The sequence below is a fragment of the Nomascus leucogenys genome, chromosome 11 (assembly GCF_006542625.1).
Source record: "Nomascus leucogenys isolate Asia chromosome 11, Asia_NLE_v1, whole genome shotgun sequence".
NCBI lineage: Eukaryota > Metazoa > Chordata > Mammalia > Primates > Hylobatidae > Nomascus > Nomascus leucogenys.
Genome location: NC_044391.1, coordinates 16167715 through 16177230, shown reverse-complemented (window position 1 = coordinate 16177230; position 9516 = coordinate 16167715).

Here is a 9516-nt window from a genome sequence, read left to right as displayed (position 1 = left end):
TCTAATGTTATCTTCCAACGTTATCTTCTAACATTGGAAAATGTTTCAGGTCTTAGATTCAAGTCTTTGATCCATGCTGAGTTGATCTTTGTATAAATTGAGAGATGAGGATCCAGTTTCATTCTTCTATTTGTGGCTTGCCAATTATCACAGCACCATTTGTTGAATAGTGTCCTTTCTCCACTTTATGTTTTTGTTTGCCTTGTCAAAGAGCAGCTGGCTGTAAGTATTTGGCTTTATTTCTCTATTCTCTATGATATTCCATTGGTCTATGTGCCTATTTTTATACAAGTGCCGTTCTTTTTTTTTTTTTTTTTTTTTTTTGGTAACTACAACCTTATAGTATAGTTTAAATTTGGGTAATGTGATTTGTTCTTTTTGCTTAGTCTTGCTTTGTCTACGTGGGCTCTTTTTTGGTTCCATATGAATTTTAGGATTGTTTTTTCTAGTTCTGTGAAGAATGATGGTGGTATGTTGATGAGTATTGCATTGAATTCTTAGATCGGTTTTGGCAGTATGGTCATTTTCATAGTATTTATTCTACCTATCCATGAGCATAGGATATGTTTCCATTTGTTTGTCCTCTCTATGATTTCCTTAAGTAGTGTTTGATAATTTTCCTTGTAGAGGTCTTTCACTTCCTTAGTTAGGTATGTTCCTAAAATAAAAAACACAATTGGGATAGTCACTTAATAATCTTATCTAACATTGTACTGAAGTTTGGAGTAAACTCAGCAGAGCAAAAAGAATGTATAACATGCATACATATTTTAAAAAAAATAAACTGTCTATATTTGCAGGCAATATAATAGTGAATGTAGAAAATCTGAAAAAATCCTATCAAAAAGCTATTAAAATAAATATGTGAATTAAGCATGGGCATAACATGCACATTCAATATAAAATAATCAATTGGAGTTATTTTATTTTATTTTTGAGACAGAGTCTCTCTTCGTCACCCAGCCTGGAGTGCAGTGGTGTGATCTTAGCTCAATACACCCTCTGCCTCCCACGTTCAAGCTATTCTCCAGCCTCAGCCTCCTGAGGAGCTGGGATTACAGGCACCCCCCCCTCAACCACATCCAGCTAATTTTTGTATTTTTAGTAGAGACAGAGTTACACCATGTTGGCCAGCCAGGTCTCAAACCCCTGGCCTCAGGTGATCCACTCACCTTGAACTCCCCAAGTGCTGGAATTACAGGCGTGAGCCACCATGCCCAGCCTATTGAGTTTCTTATTAGTATCATTAACAATTGAATATTTTGAAAATATTACTTTCATCACACTACTAAGAAAACACTTTTACTCTATCAAAATGCATGCAAGGCCGGGCGCGGTGGCTCACGCTTGTAATCCCAGCACTTTGGGAGGCCGAGGCAGGCGGATCACGAGGTCAGGAGATGGAGACCACGGTGAAACCCCGTCTCTACTAAAAATACAAAAAAAAAAAATTAGCCGGCCGTGGTGGCGGGCTCCTGTAGTCCCAGCTACTCTGAGAGGCTGAGGCAGGAGAATGGCGTGAACCCGGGAGGCGGAGCTTGCAGTGAGCCGAGATTACGCCACTGCACTCCAGCCTGGGCGACAGAGCGAGACTCCGTCTCAAGAAAAAAAAAAAAAAAATGCATGCAAAATTTGTCTGCTGAAAATTACAAAACATTAATGAGAACATCAAATAAGACCTAAATAATAGGGAGACATAGTAGGCTAATGAATTTTCAGATTTAATTTAATCTCTAGATTCAAAACAATCTCAACAACAATTCTAAAGTTTGTAAACTAGATTAGCCAATGCAAGTTGGAAAAAAATAACAAAGTTGGAGAACTCTGGCTATCTGGTTTTAAAACTTACTATAAAGACACAGCTGTTGTAGTAGTGGACAAAGAATAGACACATAGACAAATTGAAAAAAATAAAGTCTAGAAATACAGCCAACAACAACTAATTTTTGACAAAGATGCAAAATCAATTCAATTAAATTTTTGTCATTTTATTTATGTTTAAATTTGTAGTTCTGGGTACATGTGCAGGATGTGCAGGTTTGTTACATACCATGACACATGCAGGTTTGTTACCACCATGACACATGCAGGTAAACGTGTGTCATGGTGGTTTGCTGCACCTATCAGCACCTAAGTATTAAGGCCAACATGCATTAGCTATTTCTCCTAATGCTCTCCCTCCCCCTACTATACCCCCTGATAGGCTGCAGTGTTTGTTGTTTCCCCGCTGAGTCCATGTGTTCACATTGTTCAGCTCACACTTATAAGTGAGAACATGTTATGTTTTATTTTCTGCTCCTGCATTAATTTGCTAAGGATAATGGCCTCCAGCTCCATCAGCATCCCTGCAAAGGACATGATCTCATTCTTTTTTATGGATGCATAGTATTCCCTGATGTATATGTACTGCATTTTCTTTTTTATCTAGTCTATCATTGATGGGCATTTGGGTTAATTCCATGTCCTTGGTATTGTGAATAGCGCTGCAATGAACATATGCATGCACGTATCTTTGTAATAGAATAATTTATATTCCTTTGGGTATATACCCAGTAATGAGATGCTGGGTCAAATGGTATTTTTTATCTAGATGTATCTTAATTTTACTCTAATACTTGAATATGAGTTAGACGGATATTTAACTTTAGATGGCATTTTATTTTGTATAAATACCTCGGCTTTCATTGTTGATTTTGTGAATTCTGATGTCAATCTTGTAGGTCCTTTGTAATAATTTTCTCTTGGTAAAATTTTAAATATTCACTTTATATTTGATATTATATTGGTGTTTAATTACAATATGACTTAAGTATCAATTACTTTTTATTTGTCTTGACATATCCATTATGTTTCCTGAATTTGGAATTTTATGTGTTTTAACTCTGGAAGATCCTTATATTCTCCTATATATTTTGTAATATTGCCAACTCTGTCTCTCACATTCATTCTTAATTATTTTCAGTAATCTTTTAAAACATACATTAGTCATTCTTATTCTATATTCCATAACTTTATTGCTATTAATTTTTTTTCTCCCATGGCCTCTCTCCACTGGATTCTGATAACTGCGCTTGTAACTCTATATATTAAGTTGGTGCAAAAGTAATTGCAACTTTTGCTATTACTCTTAAATGGCAAAAGCCACAATTACTTTTGCACCAATATAATATATCTATTTATTTATTTGTCTATCTACAGTCTTAAGTACTTTGGTCTCACGAACTCTTTTCTTACTTAAAAATTACTGATAATCTCCAAAGTCAATATTGACTATATTAGAAACTGAAAAAATCAGGCTATTATTAATTGACTCCAAATAATTAATTTTAAAATAAAAATATTATTTGTTAATATAAACGGAAATATTTTTTAAATACCTATATTTTGGATGGGGATAGTGGCTCATACTTTTAATCCCAGCACTTCAAGAAGCAGAGGCCAATGGATAGCTTGAGCCCAGGAGTTTGAGACCAGCCAAACCCAGTTCAAGACCACTGTTTTTAACAGTAAAACCCTGTCTGTACAAAAATACAAAAAATTAGCTGGACATAGTGGCATGTGCCTGTAGTCCCAGCTACTTGGGAGGCTGAAGTGGGAAGATCCCTTGAGCCCAGGTCAAGGCTGCAGTGCAGTGAGCCGAGATCACGACTGTCAAAAAACAAAGCAAAATAAAACAAAACAAAAAAACCCTGTGTTTAATTCAATGATCATATTTTATTAAAATAACTGTATTTCCAAAACAGAAGGAATCCAGTGAGAAGAATGGTATTTTTGCAAATATCTTTAATATCTGCCATAATAGAAAACAGTTGTTTTTTCATGTTTTTTATCAAATTTTGCTACATGTCATTTTGGTTGGAGTGTATGAAGAAAACCAAAGTTCATACAGATATGTAACTGAAAAAAGACGAATGGTTTTAGTGACGTTTTCAGATAACTATAAATGTTCCTTTTTGCTACTGCACTAAAATCTGACAAGTGGTAGGTAATATCTTAAAGGATGATTCCAATGTGAAATATGAAGCTTTATCAGTGAATATTTTATATTCTGTTACATTAAAATCCATTAGTTTATCTTGCAATTTAATTATATACTTTAGCTAAAAGCATGATTTGGCAACATCATGAGTTGATCATTTGGAAAATATTTCTTGATTAGAGTATGCAGATTTTCCAAATTTTGACATGTCATAATACATATCAAACAATAAGTTTTGTTACTATTGCCACAGATTTCATTAGACAAATCTTTTAGAATTGGGAAACTGTCAAGTTATAGTGGTGAATACAAGTTACACAAAATTTTAATTTTCGCTCCATGATCCAATTTTATTATTGGCAATAAATACTGTCAACTGTTTTTCTTGATATGACAGGCTTTTGTTGTTCATTTTCAAGAAGTTGTTTGGAAAGTACTGAAATATGAAGTTATTATTTCAACTAAAGTGACAGGTTTCATGAATAACTGACTGGCTAAGCTAAAAATTCAAACATCATATAAGTTATTTTCCTTGAAATAACTATGGTAGTTTATGCAGCACAAGTGTTTTATACATACTCCCCATGTAACTACAGAAAATACAAAAAAGATTATATATTTTTGTAACGGAGGAGATTGTAAATAATTAGTAGCTTTTATTCTGTTCATGCCCTTTTTAAGTATGAACTGAACTTTCTATTTTATGTTTTATTTTTAACTGCATGTACGTAGTAATAACAGATTCAGTTACTAGTATATATTGTTGCCATTGCCTTGGTTATTCAAAGATGTCAGCGATTTTACCCACTATTGTTTTTGCAAATATAAATACAGTAGAAAAAGGTTATTAATTCTGTAGTATTATTATGAAACTAATTTTAACTTTAGGACTCCTTGAAATCAGTGTCTCAGAGTTTCCTAGGAGTGTACAGGATACTTTTCAAGAACTGAATTAGATTTATAGCAGATAGAAATCTGCCAGTTTACAGCTTAACCCATTCAATCGGTTTTTATGTATACATAATTTTCTTTAAAAATTATCTATTTTTAATTTTCAACTTATTTTCATGATTTCTCATTTTTTTCTGCTTTTTATAACATATTTCATATACTGTGTTCCATAATTCTAATATCTGAATTATTTGTGAGTCTTTATTTGTGTTTTCTCATGTGCCTGTTCTTGTTATTTGTGCCTTTTTCTTTATGTGTGTGCTTTTTCCATTTTATTAAGAGCTCCTGTTCATATGAATTTTTATATGTGGAGATTCTTTAAGGCCTGTGTTCAAGATGCCGTCTATTAGAGAGGATCTGCATTGGCTTTTGCTGAGTAACTGACAACCATTATAAGCCCAGGTCAACCTTAATTCTTTAATATAGATGTTCTCTATCAGAACACTTTGAGGATGAATGTGTCAGGACACAAATCTTCATGGACTTTATTTCATGGTTACAAATACTCAAAGGAGATTATTTTGTTCTCTCCACTCAGAGCCAGATTTCAGAAAGACAATTGCGTGTTCTTTCTGTCTTTGCAAGCAATTTTTTCTGTGGTTCAAACTTCCATGGAGAATATAGTCTTTTTGGAGTCCAGGCTTCATGCCAATGTCTCACTTCAGACTCATGTGTGGGGCTTGGACTCTAACCCCAACCCTAACCCTAATGCTAACCCTAACCCTAATGCGATCCCTAACCTATCTGTTCCTGTTATTTAGGAAGCTCTTAAGCTAAAAGTCAAAGTCTGAAGCTGCTCTTAGGGTAGGGGCTAGTTCATCTCACTGAATCCATACTTTTGTTTGGTTCATAGACACTGAGTGTTTACTTTCTTCCCAGTTCAACAACACATAGAAAGTCATATTTTCTAAATTGCATCTAATATTTTTAGTTGTTTACAGTGGAGTTTTGTTTAGGATATTCGAATATATTTGCCATTCACTCTTTAATTCACTTTCATCTGGATTCTGCATCTAGTACTCTACATTTTAGAAAAACAGTTTTAAAATTTGACATGCATTTTTTCTGGTTCTATTTTATTCATCCCCTTGGTCAAAATCTATACACTTGCACCTCCCTTCTTGTTAAATGATACCTACCTTTTGACTGCTGGTTTACTTCTTACTGAAATTACTGGTCCTTCTCAGACTTCTTTATTGGCCCTCTTTCTCCACCTAACCGTGTGAACCATGGCTTCTACCCAGAATCTCTCTTCTTTAAATACACCTATGTGTATGTGTGCATATATAATATATACTGTATAATGAATACTATACATATTTACATATATAAAATCTTAGAATTTCATATAGAATATATGTATTTCCAAAATTTAAAATTCTACATTTTTAACTAGCCACATCTTCTTTCTTTGATGCAATTCGCATATCTGATTGTTTATCTGATGCAAATACCTGCATATTTTCCAGAAAGTTCAAATTTAATATGGCCTTCAAAATTGATTTATTCTGGCTGGGCACAATGGCTCATGCCTGTAATCCCAGCACTTTGGGAGGCTGAGGTGGGCAGATCACAAGGTCAGGAGTTCGAGACCAGCCTGACCAACATGGTGAAACCCCATCTCTACTAAAAATACAAAAAATAGCCAGGTTTGGTGGCAGGCACCTGTAATCCCAACTATTCAGGAGGCTGAGGCAGGAGAATCCCTTGAACCCAGGAGGCAGAGGTTGCAGTGAGTCAAGATCGTGCCACCGCACTGCAGCCTGGGCGACAGGGTGAGATTCTGTCTCAAAAAAAAAAAAAAAAAAAACTGCTTTATTCTATTCAAGTTTAAACAACATTTATTTTGTAGTGTCTTCTATACATAATATTATACATGTAATTACATGTAATTTTTAAAGCATACTAATGAAAGAAATACCTATATACCTACAATCTAAGAAAATTACTAGAACATTACCAACATAATTGAATCTCTACTTTTATAATTCTCTTCATCCTTACCTTCCAATGTCTATCTAAAATATTTTTAGTAACCTTTTCCTTGTTTTTATATGGTTTTAAATATATGTATTTTTAAACAATATATATTTTGTTTATTTGGTGAAAATAGTATTACAATTTGTGTATGTATATGTATGAGATTTTTTTAATTTAAAACTTATAACTTTTTTACTTTGTTGGTGTAATACTGGCTCATTTTTTCACTAGCTTATATTACACTGCGTGAATACACCATTAACTTATTTGTACACTATCTTGACAATGGATTATCTGGGTTGTTTCTAACATTTTTGCTATTTTAAACAATACTGTAAGATATCCCAGGCTCAGCCATGATAATATTTTGTGCTTGGTGATTGAATTAATCTGCTGAGAATTTGCCAGTGTCTGGTGCTGTTCAACAGTTTCGTTTGTTTCTTTAAATGTGTGAGTGTTTCTCTAGAATATATATATACCTATAATTGAAAGGAGATTGTAGGGACTATACATCTTCTAGTTTATAAGATAATACTAAGTTAGTGTTCATATGGGTTTTTCTAAATTTACAATCCAACAATTCATGTAGGTTCTGGTTATTTCACATGCTTGCAAACACTTGGTATGATCAAAAAACTCTATTTTTGCCAACCTGGGGGATTAAGAAAGTATCTTGAAAGAGAAATCAAAAAGTAATTCCATTTACAATAGCTGCAAATAAAATTAAATACCTAGGAATTAACTAACCAAAGAAGTGAAAGATCTCTACAATGAACACTAAAATACGCCAAGGAAAGAAACCGAAGAGGACACAAAAATGAAAATATATTCCATATTCATGGATTGGAAGAGTCAATATTGATTAAAATATCCATTTTATACAAACCAATCTTCAGATTCAATGAAATCCCTAACAAAATACCAATGACATTCTTCACAGAAATAGAAAAAAAATCTTAAAGATTATATGGAACCATAAAAGACCCAGAAGAGCCAAAGTTATCCTGAGCAAAAAGAACAAAATTGGAGGAATCACATTACATTACTTCAAATTGCACTACAAAAATATAATAACCAAAACAGCATGGTACTGGCATTAAAACAGACATACAGACCAAAGAAACAGAATAGGAAACCCAGAAACAAATCCACATATGTATAGTGAACACATTTTCAACAAAGGTGCCAAGAACATACATTGGGATAAAGAGTCTGTTTGGTAAATGGTGCTGGAAAAACTGGATATCCATGTTCAGAAAAATGAAACTAGATCCCGATCTCTCATCATACACAAAAATCAAATCAAAGTGGATTACTTAAGTCTAAGACCTCAAACTGTGAAATATCTACAAGAAAACATTGAGGGAAAGTCTTCAGGACATTGGTCTGGGCAAAAATATCTTGAGTAATATCCCACAAGCACAGACAACCAAAGAAAAAATGAACAAATGGGGTCACATTCTTAAAAAATTTCTGCATACCAAAGGAAAGTCAGCAAAGTGAGGAGACAACCCCCAAAATAGGAGAAAATATTTGCAAACTACCCATCTGATAAGGGATTAATAACCAGAATATATAAGGAGTTCATACAACTCTATAGGAAAAAAAAATAGAATGATCTGATTTAAAAATGGGTAAAAGAGTAAAAGACTTGAATAGACACTTTTCAAAAGAAGACATACAAAAGGGAAAAAAAGCATATGAAAAGATGTTCAATATCATTGATTATCAAAGAAATGCAAATCAAAACTACAATGAGCTATCTTCTAACTCCATTTGAGATGGCTTATATCCAAAAGACAGATGATAACAAATGCTGGTGAGGATGTAGAGAAAAGAACCCTCATACAACCACTATGGAAAACAGTTTGGAGCTTGTTCAAAAAACTAAAAATTGAACTACCATAAGATCCAGCCATCCCATTGCTGGGTATATATCCAAAAAAAGAAAATCAGTATATCAAAGTGATATCTTCACTCCTGTGCTTGTTGCAATACTGTTCACAATAGCCAGGATTTGGATGTAACCTAAGTGTCCATTAACAGATGAATGGATAAGGAAAATGTGCTATTTACACAATGGAGTACTATTCAGCCATTAAAAAAGAATGAGATCATGTCATTTGCAATAGCATGGATAGAACGGGAGGTCATTATGTTAAGTGAAATAAGTCAGTCACAGAGAGACAAATGATGCATATTCTCATGCATTTGTAGGCTCTAAACATAAAAACAGTTGAACTTATGGAGACAGAGAGTAGAAGGATGTTAACAAAGGCTGGGAAGGGTAGTGGAAAGGTGGGGGACAGTGGGGGATGGTTAATGGGTACAAAAAATTCGTTAGAATACATAAGACCTATTATTTGATAGCAAAACTTATGTATTTGATAGCAAATACATAAGACCTATTATTTGATAACAATAATAATTTAATTGTAATATCTTAAAATAACAAAAAGATTATAGCTGGATTGTCTCTAACAAAAAAGGATAAATGCTTGAGGGGATGGATTCCCCATTTTCTATAATGTGATTATTATGCATTGAATGTGTGTTTCAAAATATCTCACGTGCCCCATAAATACATATACCTACTGCATACCCAC